This window comes from Scyliorhinus torazame, chromosome 4 (genome assembly GCF_047496885.1).
Source record: "Scyliorhinus torazame isolate Kashiwa2021f chromosome 4, sScyTor2.1, whole genome shotgun sequence".
Lineage (NCBI taxonomy): Eukaryota > Metazoa > Chordata > Chondrichthyes > Carcharhiniformes > Scyliorhinidae > Scyliorhinus > Scyliorhinus torazame.
Genome location: NC_092710.1, coordinates 302,424,868 through 302,439,867, shown reverse-complemented (window position 1 = coordinate 302,439,867; position 15,000 = coordinate 302,424,868). Strand labels below are relative to the sequence as shown.

At 56.9% G+C, this 15,000-nt stretch overlaps 19 non-coding genes across 19 annotated transcripts; all 19 read right to left on the bottom strand.

Annotated features, from left to right (window-relative positions):
* Window positions 1–20: 20 nt before the first annotated feature.
* On the bottom strand, window positions 21–139 carry LOC140415221 (5S ribosomal RNA). Its single transcript, XR_011944336.1, has one exon. It is a non-coding gene; the product is annotated as a 5S ribosomal RNA (ribosomal RNA).
* A 694-nt stretch (window positions 140–833) lies between these two features.
* LOC140414124 (5S ribosomal RNA) lies at window positions 834–952 on the bottom strand. The gene has a single exon (XR_011943270.1). It is a non-coding gene; the product is annotated as a 5S ribosomal RNA (ribosomal RNA).
* A 690-nt stretch (window positions 953–1,642) lies between these two features.
* LOC140415270 (5S ribosomal RNA) lies at window positions 1,643–1,761 on the bottom strand. Its single transcript, XR_011944384.1, has one exon. It is a non-coding gene; the product is annotated as a 5S ribosomal RNA (ribosomal RNA).
* Window positions 1,762–2,455: 694 nt separating this feature from the next.
* LOC140414123 (5S ribosomal RNA) lies at window positions 2,456–2,574 on the bottom strand. The gene has a single exon (XR_011943269.1). It is a non-coding gene; the product is annotated as a 5S ribosomal RNA (ribosomal RNA).
* Window positions 2,575–3,264: 690 nt separating this feature from the next.
* LOC140415220 (5S ribosomal RNA) lies at window positions 3,265–3,383 on the bottom strand. Its single transcript, XR_011944335.1, has one exon. It is a non-coding gene; the product is annotated as a 5S ribosomal RNA (ribosomal RNA).
* A 694-nt stretch (window positions 3,384–4,077) lies between these two features.
* LOC140414122 (5S ribosomal RNA) lies at window positions 4,078–4,196 on the bottom strand. The gene has a single exon (XR_011943268.1). It is a non-coding gene; the product is annotated as a 5S ribosomal RNA (ribosomal RNA).
* Window positions 4,197–4,890: 694 nt separating this feature from the next.
* LOC140415269 (5S ribosomal RNA) lies at window positions 4,891–5,009 on the bottom strand. Its single transcript, XR_011944383.1, has one exon. It is a non-coding gene; the product is annotated as a 5S ribosomal RNA (ribosomal RNA).
* A 694-nt stretch (window positions 5,010–5,703) lies between these two features.
* On the bottom strand, window positions 5,704–5,822 carry LOC140412951 (5S ribosomal RNA). Its single transcript, XR_011942134.1, has one exon. It is a non-coding gene; the product is annotated as a 5S ribosomal RNA (ribosomal RNA).
* A 684-nt stretch (window positions 5,823–6,506) lies between these two features.
* Window positions 6,507–6,625, bottom strand: LOC140415219 (5S ribosomal RNA). Its single transcript, XR_011944334.1, has one exon. It is a non-coding gene; the product is annotated as a 5S ribosomal RNA (ribosomal RNA).
* Window positions 6,626–7,319: 694 nt separating this feature from the next.
* LOC140414120 (5S ribosomal RNA) lies at window positions 7,320–7,438 on the bottom strand. The gene has a single exon (XR_011943265.1). It is a non-coding gene; the product is annotated as a 5S ribosomal RNA (ribosomal RNA).
* A 690-nt stretch (window positions 7,439–8,128) lies between these two features.
* Window positions 8,129–8,247, bottom strand: LOC140415268 (5S ribosomal RNA). The gene has a single exon (XR_011944382.1). It is a non-coding gene; the product is annotated as a 5S ribosomal RNA (ribosomal RNA).
* Window positions 8,248–8,941: 694 nt separating this feature from the next.
* On the bottom strand, window positions 8,942–9,060 carry LOC140414119 (5S ribosomal RNA). Its single transcript, XR_011943264.1, has one exon. It is a non-coding gene; the product is annotated as a 5S ribosomal RNA (ribosomal RNA).
* A 690-nt stretch (window positions 9,061–9,750) lies between these two features.
* LOC140415218 (5S ribosomal RNA) lies at window positions 9,751–9,869 on the bottom strand. The gene has a single exon (XR_011944333.1). It is a non-coding gene; the product is annotated as a 5S ribosomal RNA (ribosomal RNA).
* Window positions 9,870–10,563: 694 nt separating this feature from the next.
* On the bottom strand, window positions 10,564–10,682 carry LOC140414118 (5S ribosomal RNA). The gene has a single exon (XR_011943263.1). It is a non-coding gene; the product is annotated as a 5S ribosomal RNA (ribosomal RNA).
* A 694-nt stretch (window positions 10,683–11,376) lies between these two features.
* Window positions 11,377–11,495, bottom strand: LOC140415266 (5S ribosomal RNA). The gene has a single exon (XR_011944380.1). It is a non-coding gene; the product is annotated as a 5S ribosomal RNA (ribosomal RNA).
* Window positions 11,496–12,189: 694 nt separating this feature from the next.
* On the bottom strand, window positions 12,190–12,308 carry LOC140414117 (5S ribosomal RNA). Its single transcript, XR_011943262.1, has one exon. It is a non-coding gene; the product is annotated as a 5S ribosomal RNA (ribosomal RNA).
* A 690-nt stretch (window positions 12,309–12,998) lies between these two features.
* Window positions 12,999–13,117, bottom strand: LOC140415265 (5S ribosomal RNA). Its single transcript, XR_011944379.1, has one exon. It is a non-coding gene; the product is annotated as a 5S ribosomal RNA (ribosomal RNA).
* A 694-nt stretch (window positions 13,118–13,811) lies between these two features.
* On the bottom strand, window positions 13,812–13,930 carry LOC140415264 (5S ribosomal RNA). Its single transcript, XR_011944378.1, has one exon. It is a non-coding gene; the product is annotated as a 5S ribosomal RNA (ribosomal RNA).
* A 694-nt stretch (window positions 13,931–14,624) lies between these two features.
* LOC140412939 (5S ribosomal RNA) lies at window positions 14,625–14,743 on the bottom strand. The gene has a single exon (XR_011942122.1). It is a non-coding gene; the product is annotated as a 5S ribosomal RNA (ribosomal RNA).
* Between the last annotated feature and the right edge of the window lie 257 nt (window positions 14,744–15,000).

The following is a 15,000-nucleotide window of genomic DNA, read 5'->3' as shown; positions in this document are numbered from 1 at the left end:
CAGTCTCTGCTGGCCGCAAAAGCCTACTGCACCTGGTATTCCCAGGCGGTCTCCCATCCAAGTACTAACCAGGGCTGAGTCTGCTTAGTTTCCGAGATCAGACGAGATCGGGCGTTTTCAGACTAGTATGGCCGTAGGCATCTGCAGCACCGTCTTCTCGCCTATTCAAGTTGGCCACCCTAGCACCCTCGCCACTTCTTCTTTCCGGTTGTTTTCAATTTTTTCTCTCTCTTTTTCTACTTCTACTTCTACTTCTCCTCCTCTTTCTCTCCTTCTCCTGCTAATTCTAGCCTATATGCCTGATACTCGCTCCCCTTAATGCCATCCCCACCGAGCTCTCTTTTTTCTTCTCCACCTCCTCAAGGAAAACTGCAAGCCCCGCCTACCTCACACCAGCCTGCCGCCTGCACGCTGCTGCCTTTCCACATTGCAACGCTGCGCACTTCTCTCAGCACAGCCAGCACAAGGGTCAGGCAGGCAATGCAAGCCAGCTCTCTCTTCCTTCGCTTTCCACACCAGCCCCAATGCCACAACTTGCATTCATGCGGCACCTTCAGGCTAGGAGAGAGAACGTCCTGCCGACACACTGGCTTGCGGCCACACGGGCCAGCTGGCGTGCCCATCAAAGTGCAGCACGCCAAGGCACACAACCGTGCTGCGTTGCAAAGGCCCGGCAAAGCTGCAGCAGCTGAATGGCCCGACCAAGCCGCCTGCCTGAGTTGAGCCCGCAGGCAAGTGTTGGGAGGAATGGCGAGGACGCAGAGAGCAGCAAAAGGTTGGCCTGCCTCTGGTGTGGAGAGTGCTTGGCGTGAGCAGTCACTGCTGGCCGCAAAAGCCTACTGCACCTGGTATTCCCAGGCGGTCTCCCATCCAAGTACTAACCAGGCCTGAGTCTGCTTAGCTTCCGAGATCAGACGAGATCGGGCGTTTTCACACTAGTATGGCCGTAGGCATCTGCAGCACCGTCTTCTCGCCTATTCAAGCTGGCCACCCTAGCACCCTCGCCACTTCTTCTTTCCGGTTGTTTTCAATTTTTTCTCTCTCTTTTTCTACTTCTACTTCTACTTCTCCTCCTCTTTCTCTCCTTCTCCTGCTAATTCTAGCCTATATGCCTGATACTCGCTCCCCTTCATGCCGTCCCCACCTAGCTCTCTTTTTTCTTCTCCACCTCCCCAAGGAAAACTGCAAGCCCCGCCCACCTCACACCAGCCTGCCGCCTGCACGCTGCTGCCTTTCCACATTGCAACGCTGCGCACTTCTCTCAGCACAGCCAGCACAAGGGTCAGGCAGGCAATGCAAGCCAGCTCTCTCTTCCTTCGCTTTCCACACCAGCCCCAATGCCACAACTTGCATTCATGCGGCGCCTTCAGGCTAGGAGAACGTCCTGCCGACACACTGGCTTGCGGCCACACGGGCCAGCTGGCGGGCCCATCAAAGTGCAGCACGCCAAGGCACCCAACCGTGCTGCGTTGCAAAGGCCCGGCAAAGCTGCAGCAGCTGAATGGCCCGACCAAGCCGCCTGCCTGAGTTGAGCCCGCAGGCAAGTGTTGGGAGGAATGGCGAGGACGCAGAGAGCAGCAAAAGGTTGGCCTGCCTCTGGTGTGGAGAGTGCTTGGCGTGAGCAGTCTCTGCTGGCCGCAAAAGCCTACTGCACCTGGTATTCCCAGGCGGTCTCCCATCCAAGTACTAACCAGGCCTGAGTCTGCTTAGCTTCCGAGATCAGACGAGATCAGGCCTTTTCAGACTAGTATGGCCATAGGCATCTGCCGCACCGTCTTCTCACCTATTCAAGCTGGCCACGCTAGCACCCTCGCCACTTCTTCTTTCCGGTTGTTTTCAATTTTTTCTCTCTCTTTTTCTACTTCTACTTCTACTTCTCCTCCTCTTTCTCTCCTTCTCCTGCTAATTCTAGCCTATATGCCTGATACTCGCTCCCCTTCATGCCGTCCCCACCTAGCTCTCTTTTTTCTTCTCCACCTCCCCAAGGAAAACTGCAAGCCCCGCCCACCTCACACCAGCCTGCCGCCTGCACGCTGCTGCCTTTCCACATTGCAACGCTGCGCACTTCTCTCAGCACAGCCAGCACAAGGGTCAGGCAGGCAATGCAAGCCAGCTCTCTCTTCCTTCGCTTTCCACACCAGCCCCAATGCCACAACTTGCATTCATGCGGCGCCTTCAGGCTAGGAGAGAGAACGTCCTGCCGACACACTGGCTTGCGGCCACACGGGCCAGCTGGCGTGCCCATCAAAGTGCAGCACGCCAAGGCACACAACCGTGCTGCGTTGCAAAGGCCCGGCAAAGCTGCAGCAGCTGAATGGCCCGACCAAGCCGCCTGCCTGAGTTGAGCCCGCAGGCAAGTGTTGGGAGGAATGGCGAGGACGCAGAGAGCAGCAAAAGGTTGGCCTGCCTCTGGTGTGGAGAGTGCTTGGCGTGAGCAGTCACTGCTGGCCGCAAAAGCCTACTGCACCTGGTATTCCCAGGCGGTCTCCCATCCAAGTACTAACCAGGCCTGAGTCTGCTTAGCTTCCGAGATCAGACGAGATCGGGCGTTTTCACACTAGTATGGCCGTAGGCATCTGCAGCACCGTCTTCTCGCCTATTCAAGCTGGCCACCCTAGCACCCTCGCCACTTCTTCTTTCCGGTTGTTTTCAATTTTTTCTCTCTCTTTTTCTACTTCTACTTCTACTTCTCCTCCTCTTTCTCTCCTTCTCCTGCTAATTCTAGCCTATATGCCTGATACTCGCTCCCCTTCATGCCGTCCCCACCTAGCTCTCTTTTTTCTTCTCCACCTCCCCAAGGAAAACTGCAAGCCCCGCCCACCTCACACCAGCCTGCCGCCTGCACGCTGCTGCCTTTCCACATTGCAACGCTGCGCACTTCTCTCAGCACAGCCAGCACAAGGGTCAGGCAGGCAATGCAAGCCAGCTCTCTCTTCCTTCGCTTTCCACACCAGCCCCAATGCCACAACTTGCATTCATGCGGCGCCTTCAGGCTAGGAGAACGTCCTGCCGACACACTGGCTTGCGGCCACACGGGCCAGCTGGCGGGCCCATCAAAGTGCAGCACGCCAAGGCACCCAACCGTGCTGCGTTGCAAAGGCCCGGCAAAGCTGCAGCAGCTGAATGGCCCGACCAAGCCGCCTGCCTGAGTTGAGCCCGCAGGCAAGTGTTGGGAGGAATGGCGAGGACGCAGAGAGCAGCAAAAGGTTGGCCTGCCTCTGGTGTGGAGAGTGCTTGGCGTGAGCAGTCTCTGCTGGCCGCAAAAGCCTACTGCACCTGGTATTCCCAGGCGGTCTCCCATCCAAGTACTAACCAGGGCTGAGTCTGCTTAGTTTCCGAGATCAGACGAGATCGGGCGTTTTCAGACTAGTATGGCCGTAGGCATCTGCAGCACCGTCTTCTCGCCTATTCAAGTTGGCCACCCTAGCACCCTCGCCACTTCTTCTTTCCGGTTGTTTTCAATTTTTTCTCTCTCTTTTTCTACTTCTACTTCTACTTCTCCTCCTCTTTCTCTCCTTCTCCTGCTAATTCTAGCCTATATGCCTGATACTCGCTCCCCTTAATGCCATCCCCACCGAGCTCTCTTTTTTCTTCTCCACCTCCTCAAGGAAAACTGCAAGCCCCGCCTACCTCACACCAGCCTGCCGCCTGCACGCTGCTGCCTTTCCACATTGCAACGCTGCGCACTTCTCTCAGCACAGCCAGCACAAGGGTCAGGCAGGCAATGCAAGCCAGCTCTCTCTTCCTTCGCTTTCCACACCAGCCCCAATGCCACAACTTGCATTCATGCGGCACCTTCAGGCTAGGAGAGAGAACGTCCTGCCGACACACTGGCTTGCGGCCACACGGGCCAGCTGGCGTGCCCATCAAAGTGCAGCACGCCAAGGCACACAACCGTGCTGCGTTGCAAAGGCCCGGCAAAGCTGCAGCAGCTGAATGGCCCGACCAAGCCGCCTGCCTGAGTTGAGCCCGCAGGCAAGTGTTGGGAGGAATGGCGAGGACGCAGAGAGCAGCAAAAGGTTGGCCTGCCTCTGGTGTGGAGAGTGCTTGGCGTGAGCAGTCACTGCTGGCCGCAAAAGCCTACTGCACCTGGTATTCCCAGGCGGTCTCCCATCCAAGTACTAACCAGGCCTGAGTCTGCTTAGCTTCCGAGATCAGACGAGATCGGGCGTTTTCACACTAGTATGGCCGTAGGCATCTGCAGCACCGTCTTCTCGCCTATTCAAGCTGGCCACCCTAGCACCCTCGCCACTTCTTCTTTCCGGTTGTTTTCAATTTTTTCTCTCTCTTTTTCTACTTCTACTTCTACTTCTCCTCCTCTTTCTCTCCTTCTCCTGCTAATTCTAGCCTATATGCCTGATACTCGCTCCCCTTCATGCCGTCCCCACCTAGCTCTCTTTTTTCTTCTCCACCTCCCCAAGGAAAACTGCAAGCCCCGCCCACCTCACACCAGCCTGCCGCCTGCACGCTGCTGCCTTTCCACATTGCAACGCTGCGCACTTCTCTCAGCACAGCCAGCACAAGGGTCAGGCAGGCAATGCAAGCCAGCTCTCTCTTCCTTCGCTTTCCACACCAGCCCCAATGCCACAACTTGCATTCATGCGGCGCCTTCAGGCTAGGAGAGAGAACGTCCTGCCGACACACTGGCTTGCGGCCACACGGGCCAGCTGGCGGGCCCATCAAAGTGCAGCACGCCAAGGCACCCAACCGTGCTGCGTTGCAAAGGCCCGGCAAAGCTGCAGCAGCTGAATGGCCCGACCAAGCCGCCTGCCTGAGTTGAGCCCGCAGGCAAGTGTTGGGAGGAATGGCGAGGACGCAGAGAGCAGCAAAAGGTTGGCCTGCCTCTGGTGTGGAGAGTGCTTGGCGTGAGCAGTCTCTGCTGGCCGCAAAAGCCTACTGCACCTGGTATTCCCAGGCGGTCTCCCATCCAAGTACTAACCAGGCCTGAGTCTGCTTAGCTTCCGAGATCAGACGAGATCAGGCCTTTTCAGACTAGTATGGCCATAGGCATCTGCCGCACCGTCTTCTCACCTATTCAAGCTGGCCACGCTAGCACCCTCGCCACTTCTTCTTTCCGGTTGTTTTCAATTTTTTCTCTCTCTTTTTCTACTTCTACTTCTACTTCTCCTCCTCTTTCTCTCCTTCACCTGCTAATTCTAGCCTATATGCCTGATACGCGCTCCCCTTCATGCCGTCCCCACCTAGCTCTCTTTTTTCTTCTCCACCTCCCCAAGGAAAACTGCAAGCCCCGCCCATCTCACACCAGCCTGCCGCCTGCACGCTGCTGCCTTTCCACATTGCAACGCTGCGCACTTCTCTCAGCACAGCCAGCACAAGGGTCAGGCAGGCAATGCAAGCCAGCTCTCTCTTCCTTCGCTTTCCACACCAGCCCCAATGCCACAACTTGCATTCATGCGGCACCTTCAGGCTAGGAGAGAGAACGTCCTGCCGACACACTGGCTTGCGGCCACACGGGCCAGCTGGCGTGCCCATCAAAGTGCAGCATGCCAAGGCACACAACCGTGCTGCGTTGCAAAGGCCCGGCAAAGCTGCAGCAGCTGAATGGCCCGACCAAGCCGCCTGCCTGAGTTGAGCCCGCAGGCAAGTGTTGGGAGGAATGGCGAGGACGCAGAGAGCAGCAAAAGGTTGGCCTGCCTCTGGTGTGGAGAGTGCTTGGCGTGAGCAGTCACTGCTGGCCGCAAAAGCCTACTGCACCTGGTATTCCCAGGCGGTCTCCCATCCAAGTACTAACCAGGCCTGAGTCTGCTTAGCTTCCGAGATCAGACGAGATCGGGCGTTTTCAGACTAGTATGGCCGTAGGCATCTGCAGCACCGTCTTCTCGCCTATTCAAGCTGGCCACCCTAGCACCCTCGCCACTTCTTCTTTCCGGTTGTTTTCAATTTTTTCTCTCTCTTTTTCTACTTCTACTTCTCCTCCTCTTTCTCTCCTTCTCCTGCTAATTCTAGCCTATATGCCTGATACTCGCTCCCCTTCATGCCGTCCCCACCTAGCTCTCTTTTTTCTTCTCCACCTCCCCAAGGAAAACTGCAAGCCCCGCCCACCTCACACCAGCCTGCCGCCTGCACGCTGCTGCCTTTCCACATTGCAACGCTGCGCACTTCTCTCAGCACAGCCAGCACAAGGGTCAGGCAGGCAATGCAAGCCAGCTCTCTCTTCCTTCGCTTTCCACACCAGCCCCAATGCCACAACTTGCATTCATGCGGCGCCTTCAGGCTAGGAGAACGTCCTGCCGACACACTGGCTTGCGGCCACACGGGCCAGCTGGCGGGCCCATCAAAGTGCAGCACGCCAAGGCACCCAACCGTGCTGCGTTGCAAAGGCCCGGCAAAGCTGCAGCAGCTGAATGGCCCGACCAAGCCGCCTGCCTGAGTTGAGCCCGCAGGCAAGTGTTGGGAGGAATGGCGAGGACGCAGAGAGCAGCAAAAGGTTGGCCTGCCTCTGGTGTGGAGAGTGCTTGGCGTGAGCAGTCTCTGCTGGCCGCAAAAGCCTACTGCACCTGGTATTCCCAGGCGGTCTCCCATCCAAGTACTAACCAGGGCTGAGTCTGCTTAGTTTCCGAGATCAGACGAGATCGGGCGTTTTCAGACTAGTATGGCCGTAGGCATCTGCAGCACCGTCTTCTCGCCTATTCAAGTTGGCCACCCTAGCACCCTCGCCACTTCTTCTTTCCGGTTGTTTTCAATTTTTTCTCTCTCTTTTTCTACTTCTACTTCTACTTCTCCTCCTCTTTCTCTCCTTCTCCTGCTAATTCTAGCCTATATGCCTGATACTCGCTCCCCTTAATGCCATCCCCACCGAGCTCTCTTTTTTCTTCTCCACCTCCTCAAGGAAAACTGCAAGCCCCGCCTACCTCACACCAGCCTGCCGCCTGCACGCTGCTGCCTTTCCACATTGCAACGCTGCGCACTTCTCTCAGCACAGCCAGCACAAGGGTCAGGCAGGCAATGCAAGCCAGCTCTCTCTTCCTTCGCTTTCCACACCAGCCCCAATGCCACAACTTGCATTCATGCGGCACCTTCAGGCTAGGAGAGAGAACGTCCTGCCGACACACTGGCTTGCGGCCACACGGGCCAGCTGGCGTGCCCATCAAAGTGCAGCACGCCAAGGCACACAACCGTGCTGCGTTGCAAAGGCCCGGCAAAGCTGCAGCAGCTGAATGGCCCGACCAAGCCGCCTGCCTGAGTTGAGCCCGCAGGCAAGTGTTGGGAGGAATGGCGAGGACGCAGAGAGCAGCAAAAGGTTGGCCTGCCTCTGGTGTGGAGAGTGCTTGGCGTGAGCAGTCACTGCTGGCCGCAAAAGCCTACTGCACCTGGTATTCCCAGGCGGTCTCCCATCCAAGTACTAACCAGGCCTGAGTCTGCTTAGCTTCCGAGATCAGACGAGATCGGGCGTTTTCACACTAGTATGGCCGTAGGCATCTGCAGCACCGTCTTCTCGCCTATTCAAGCTGGCCACCCTAGCACCCTCGCCACTTCTTCTTTCCGGTTGTTTTCAATTTTTTCTCTCTCTTTTTCTACTTCTACTTCTACTTCTCCTCCTCTTTCTCTCCTTCTCCTGCTAATTCTAGCCTATATGCCTGATACTCGCTCCCCTTCATGCCGTCCCCACCTAGCTCTCTTTTTTCTTCTCCACCTCCCCAAGGAAAACTGCAAGCCCCGCCCACCTCACACCAGCCTGCCGCCTGCACGCTGCTGCCTTTCCACATTGCAACGCTGCGCACTTCTCTCAGCACAGCCAGCACAAGGGTCAGGCAGGCAATGCAAGCCAGCTCTCTCTTCCTTCGCTTTCCACACCAGCCCCAATGCCACAACTTGCATTCATGCGGCGCCTTCAGGCTAGGAGAACGTCCTGCCGACACACTGGCTTGCGGCCACACGGGCCAGCTGGCGGGCCCATCAAAGTGCAGCACGCCAAGGCACCCAACCGTGCTGCGTTGCAAAGGCCCGGCAAAGCTGCAGCAGCTGAATGGCCCGACCAAGCCGCCTGCCTGAGTTGAGCCCGCAGGCAAGTGTTGGGAGGAATGGCGAGGACGCAGAGAGCAGCAAAAGGTTGGCCTGCCTCTGGTGTGGAGAGTGCTTGGCGTGAGCAGTCTCTGCTGGCCGCAAAAGCCTACTGCACCTGGTATTCCCAGGCGGTCTCCCATCCAAGTACTAACCAGGCCTGAGTCTGCTTAGCTTCCGAGATCAGACGAGATCAGGCCTTTTCAGACTAGTATGGCCATAGGCATCTGCCGCACCGTCTTCTCACCTATTCAAGCTGGCCACGCTAGCACCCTCGCCACTTCTTCTTTCCGGTTGTTTTCAATTTTTTCTCTCTCTTTTTCTACTTCTACTTCTACTTCTCCTCCTCTTTCTCTCCTTCTCCTGCTAATTCTAGCCTATATGCCTGATACTCGCTCCCCTTCATGCCGTCCCCACCTAGCTCTCTTTTTTCTTCTCCACCTCCCCAAGGAAAACTGCAAGCCCCGCCCACCTCACACCAGCCTGCCGCCTGCACGCTGCTGCCTTTCCACATTGCAACGCTGCGCACTTCTCTCAGCACAGCCAGCACAAGGGTCAGGCAGGCAATGCAAGCCAGCTCTCTCTTCCTTCGCTTTCCACACCAGCCCCAATGCCACAACTTGCATTCATGCGGCGCCTTCAGGCTAGGAGAGAGAACGTCCTGCCGACACACTGGCTTGCGGCCACACGGGCCAGCTGGCGTGCCCATCAAAGTGCAGCACGCCAAGGCACACAACCGTGCTGCGTTGCAAAGGCCCGGCAAAGCTGCAGCAGCTGAATGGCCCGACCAAGCCGCCTGCCTGAGTTGAGCCCGCAGGCAAGTGTTGGGAGGAATGGCGAGGACGCAGAGAGCAGCAAAAGGTTGGCCTGCCTCTGGTGTGGAGAGTGCTTGGCGTGAGCAGTCACTGCTGGCCGCAAAAGCCTACTGCACCTGGTATTCCCAGGCGGTCTCCCATCCAAGTACTAACCAGGCCTGAGTCTGCTTAGCTTCCGAGATCAGACGAGATCGGGCGTTTTCACACTAGTATGGCCGTAGGCATCTGCAGCACCGTCTTCTCGCCTATTCAAGCTGGCCACCCTAGCACCCTCGCCACTTCTTCTTTCCGGTTGTTTTCAATTTTTTCTCTCTCTTTTTCTACTTCTACTTCTACTTCTCCTCCTCTTTCTCTCCTTCTCCTGCTAATTCTAGCCTATATGCCTGATACTCGCTCCCCTTCATGCCGTCCCCACCTAGCTCTCTTTTTTCTTCTCCACCTCCCCAAGGAAAACTGCAAGCCCCGCCCACCTCACACCAGCCTGCCGCCTGCACGCTGCTGCCTTTCCACATTGCAACGCTGCGCACTTCTCTCAGCACAGCCAGCACAAGGGTCAGGCAGGCAATGCAAGCCAGCTCTCTCTTCCTTCGCTTTCCACACCAGCCCCAATGCCACAACTTGCATTCATGCGGCGCCTTCAGGCTAGGAGAACGTCCTGCCGACACACTGGCTTGCGGCCACACGGGCCAGCTGGCGGGCCCATCAAAGTGCAGCACGCCAAGGCACCCAACCGTGCTGCGTTGCAAAGGCCCGGCAAAGCTGCAGCAGCTGAATGGCCCGACCAAGCCGCCTGCCTGAGTTGAGCCCGCAGGCAAGTGTTGGGAGGAATGGCGAGGACGCAGAGAGCAGCAAAAGGTTGGCCTGCCTCTGGTGTGGAGAGTGCTTGGCGTGAGCAGTCTCTGCTGGCCGCAAAAGCCTACTGCACCTGGTATTCCCAGGCGGTCTCCCATCCAAGTACTAACCAGGGCTGAGTCTGCTTAGTTTCCGAGATCAGACGAGATCGGGCGTTTTCAGACTAGTATGGCCGTAGGCATCTGCAGCACCGTCTTCTCGCCTATTCAAGTTGGCCACCCTAGCACCCTCGCCACTTCTTCTTTCCGGTTGTTTTCAATTTTTTCTCTCTCTTTTTCTACTTCTACTTCTACTTCTCCTCCTCTTTCTCTCCTTCTCCTGCTAATTCTAGCCTATATGCCTGATACTCGCTCCCCTTAATGCCATCCCCACCGAGCTCTCTTTTTTCTTCTCCACCTCCTCAAGGAAAACTGCAAGCCCCGCCTACCTCACACCAGCCTGCCGCCTGCACGCTGCTGCCTTTCCACATTGCAACGCTGCGCACTTCTCTCAGCACAGCCAGCACAAGGGTCAGGCAGGCAATGCAAGCCAGCTCTCTCTTCCTTCGCTTTCCACACCAGCCCCAATGCCACAACTTGCATTCATGCGGCACCTTCAGGCTAGGAGAGAGAACGTCCTGCCGACACACTGGCTTGCGGCCACACGGGCCAGCTGGCGTGCCCATCAAAGTGCAGCACGCCAAGGCACACAACCGTGCTGCGTTGCAAAGGCCCGGCAAAGCTGCAGCAGCTGAATGGCCCGACCAAGCCGCCTGCCTGAGTTGAGCCCGCAGGCAAGTGTTGGGAGGAATGGCGAGGACGCAGAGAGCAGCAAAAGGTTGGCCTGCCTCTGGTGTGGAGAGTGCTTGGCGTGAGCAGTCACTGCTGGCCGCAAAAGCCTACTGCACCTGGTATTCCCAGGCGGTCTCCCATCCAAGTACTAACCAGGCCTGAGTCTGCTTAGCTTCCGAGATCAGACGAGATCGGGCGTTTTCACACTAGTATGGCCGTAGGCATCTGCAGCACCGTCTTCTCGCCTATTCAAGCTGGCCACCCTAGCACCCTCGCCACTTCTTCTTTCCGGTTGTTTTCAATTTTTTCTCTCTCTTTTTCTACTTCTACTTCTACTTCTCCTCCTCTTTCTCTCCTTCTCCTGCTAATTCTAGCCTATATGCCTGATACTCGCTCCCCTTCATGCCGTCCCCACCTAGCTCTCTTTTTTCTTCTCCACCTCCCCAAGGAAAACTGCAAGCCCCGCCCACCTCACACCAGCCTGCCGCCTGCACGCTGCTGCCTTTCCACATTGCAACGCTGCGCACTTCTCTCAGCACAGCCAGCACAAGGGTCAGGCAGGCAATGCAAGCCAGCTCTCTCTTCCTTCGCTTTCCACACCAGCCCCAATGCCACAACTTGCATTCATGCGGCGCCTTCAGGCTAGGAGAGAGAACGTCCTGCCGACACACTGGCTTGCGGCCACACGGGCCAGCTGGCGGGCCCATCAAAGTGCAGCACGCCAAGGCACCCAACCGTGCTGCGTTGCAAAGGCCCGGCAAAGCTGCAGCAGCTGAATGGCCCGACCAAGCCGCCTGCCTGAGTTGAGCCCGCAGGCAAGTGTTGGGAGGAATGGCGAGGACGCAGAGAGCAGCAAAAGGTTGGCCTGCCTCTGGTGTGGAGAGTGCTTGGCGTGAGCAGTCTCTGCTGGCCGCAAAAGCCTACTGCACCTGGTATTCCCAGGCGGTCTCCCATCCAAGTACTAACCAGGCCTGAGTCTGCTTAGCTTCCGAGATCAGACGAGATCAGGCCTTTTCAGACTAGTATGGCCATAGGCATCTGCCGCACCGTCTTCTCACCTATTCAAGCTGGCCACGCTAGCACCCTCGCCACTTCTTCTTTCCGGTTGTTTTCAATTTTTTCTCTCTCTTTTTCTACTTCTACTTCTACTTCTCCTCCTCTTTCTCTCCTTCACCTGCTAATTCTAGCCTATATGCCTGATACGCGCTCCCCTTCATGCCGTCCCCACCTAGCTCTCTTTTTTCTTCTCCACCTCCCCAAGGAAAACTGCAAGCCCCGCCCATCTCACACCAGCCTGCCGCCTGCACGCTGCTGCCTTTCCACATTGCAACGCTGCGCACTTCTCTCAGCACAGCCAGCACAAGGGTCAGGCAGGCAATGCAAGCCAGCTCTCTCTTCCTTCGCTTTCCACACCAGCCCCAATGCCACAACTTGCATTCATGCGGCACCTTCAGGCTAGGAGAGAGAACGTCCTGCCGACACACTGGCTTGCGGCCACACGGGCCAGCTGGCGTGCCCATCAAAGTGCAGCATGCCAAGGCACACAACCGTGCTGCGTTGCAAAGGCCCGGCAAAGCTGCAGCAGCTGAATGGCCCGACCAAGCCGCCTGCCTGAGTTGAGCCCGCAGGCAAGTGTTGGGAGGAATGGCGAGGACGCAGAGAGCAGCAAAAGGTTGGCCTGCCTCTGGTGTGGAGAGTGCTTGGCGTGAGCAGTCACTGCTGGCCGCAAAAGCCTACTGCACCTGGTATTCCCAGGCGGTCTCCCATCCAAGTACTAACCAGGCCTGAGTCTGCTTAGCTTCCGAGATCAGACGAGATCGGGCGTTTTCACACTAGTATGGCCGTAGGCATCTGCAGCACCGTCTTCTCGCCTATTCAAGCTGGCCACCCTAGCACCCTCGCCACTTCTTCTTTCCGGTTGTTTTCAATTTTTTCTCTCTCTTTTTCTACTTCTACTTCTACTTCTCCTCCTCTTTCTCTCCTTCTCCTGCTAATTCTAGCCTATATGCCTGATACTCGCTCCCCTTCATGCCGTCCCCACCTAGCTCTCTTTTTTCTTCTCCACCTCCCCAAGGAAAACTGCAAGCCCCGCCCACCTCACACCAGCCTGCCGCCTGCACGCTGCTGCCTTTCCACATTGCAACGCTGCGCACTTCTCTCAGCACAGCCAGCACAAGGGTCAGGCAGGCAATGCAAGCCAGCTCTCTCTTCCTTCGCTTTCCACACCAGCCCCAATGCCACAACTTGCATTCATGCGGCGCCTTCAGGCTAGGAGAACGTCCTGCCGACACACTGGCTTGCGGCCACACGGGCCAGCTGGCGGGCCCATCAAAGTGCAGCACGCCAAGGCACCCAACCGTGCTGCGTTGCAAAGGCCCGGCAAAGCTGCAGCAGCTGAATGGCCCGACCAAGCCGCCTGCCTGAGTTGAGCCCGCAGGCAAGTGTTGGGAGGAATGGCGAGGACGCAGAGAGCAGCAAAAGGTTGGCCTGCCTCTGGTGTGGAGAGTGCTTGGCGTGAGCAGTCTCTGCTGGCCGCAAAAGCCTACTGCACCTGGTATTCCCAGGCGGTCTCCCATCCAAGTACTAACCAGGCCTGAGTCTGCTTAGCTTCCGAGATCAGACGAGATCAGGCCTTTTCAGACTAGTATGGCCATAGGCATCTGCCGCACCGTCTTCTCACCTATTCAAGCTGGCCACGCTAGCACCCTCGCCACTTCTTCTTTCCGGTTGTTTTCAATTTTTTCTCTCTCTTTTTCTACTTCTACTTCTACTTCTCCTCCTCTTTCTCTCCTTCACCTGCTAATTCTAGCCTATATGCCTGATACGCGCTCCCCTTCATGCCGTCCCCACCTAGCTCTCTTTTTTCTTCTCCACCTCCCCAAGGAAAACTGCAAGCCCCGCCCATCTCACACCAGCCTGCCGCCTGCACGCTGCTGCCTTTCCACATTGCAACGCTGCGCACTTCTCTCAGCACAGCCAGCACAAGGGTCAGGCAGGCAATGCAAGCCAGCTCTCTCTTCCTTCGCTTTCCACACCAGCCCCAATGCCACAACTTGCATTCATGCGGCGCCTTCAGGCTAGGAGAGAGAACGTCCTGCCGACACACTGGCTTGCGGCCACACGGGCCAGCTGGCGTGCCCATCAAAGTGCAGCACGCCAAGGCACACAACCGTGCTGCGTTGCAAAGGCCCGGCAAAGCTGCAGCAGCTGAATGGCCCGACCAAGCCGCCTGCCTGAGTTGAGCCCGCAGGCAAGTGTTGGGAGGAATGGCGAGGACGCAGAGAGCAGCAAAAGGTTGGCCTGCCTCTGGTGTGGAGAGTGCTTGGCGTGAGCAGTCACTGCTGGCCGCAAAAGCCTACTGCACCTGGTATTCCCAGGCGGTCTCCCATCCAAGTACTAACCAGGCCTGAGTCTGCTTAGCTTCCGAGATCAGACGAGATCAGGCCTTTTCAGACTAGTATGGCCATAGGCATCTGCCGCACCGTCTTCTCACCTATTCAAGCTGGCCACGCTAGCACCCTCGCCACTTCTTCTTTCCGGTTGTTTTCAATTTTTTCTCTCTCTTTTTCTACTTCTACTTCTACTTCTCCTCCTCTTTCTCTCCTTCACCTGCTAATTCTAGCCTATATGCCTGATACGCGCTCCCCTTCATGCCGTCCCCACCTAGCTCTCTTTTTTCTTCTCCACCTCCCCAAGGAAAACTGCAAGCCCCGCCCATCTCACACCAGCCTGCCGCCTGCACGCTGCTGCCTTTCCACATTGCAACGCTGCGCACTTCTCTCAGCACAGCCAGCACAAGGGTCAGGCAGGCAATGCAAGCCAGCTCTCTCTTCCTTCGCTTTCCACACCAGCCCCAATGCCACAACTTGCATTCATGCGGCGCCTTCAGGCTAGGAGAGAGAACGTCCTGCCGACACACTGGCTTGCGGCCACACGGGCCAGCTGGCGTGCCCATCAAAGTGCAGCACGCCAAGGCACACAACCGTGCTGCGTTGCAAAGGCCCGGCAAAGCTGCAGCAGCTGAATGGCCCGACCAAGCCGCCTGCCTGAGTTGAGCCCGCAGGCAAGTGTTGGGAGGAATGGCGAGGACGCAGAGAGCAGCAAAAGGTTGGCCTGCCTCTGGTGTGGAGAGTGCTTGGCGTGAGCAGTCACTGCTGGCCGCAAAAGCCTACTGCACCTGGTATTCCCAGGCGGTCTCCCATCCAAGTACTAACCAGGCCTGAGTCTGCTTAGCTTCCGAGATCAGACGAGATCGGGCGTTTTCAGACTAGTATGGCCGTAGGCATCTGCAGCACCGTCTTCTCGCCTATTCAAGCTGGCCACCCTAGCACCCTCGCCACTTCTTCTTTCCGGTTGTTTTCAATTTTTTCTCTCTCTTTTTCTACTTCTACTTCTACTTCTCCTCCTCTTTCTCTCCTTCTCCTGCTAATTCTAGCCTATATGCCTGATACACGCTCCCCTTCATGCCGTCCCCACCTAGCTCTCTGTTTTTCTTCTCCACCTCCCCCAAGGAAAACTGCAAGCCCCGCCCACCTCACACC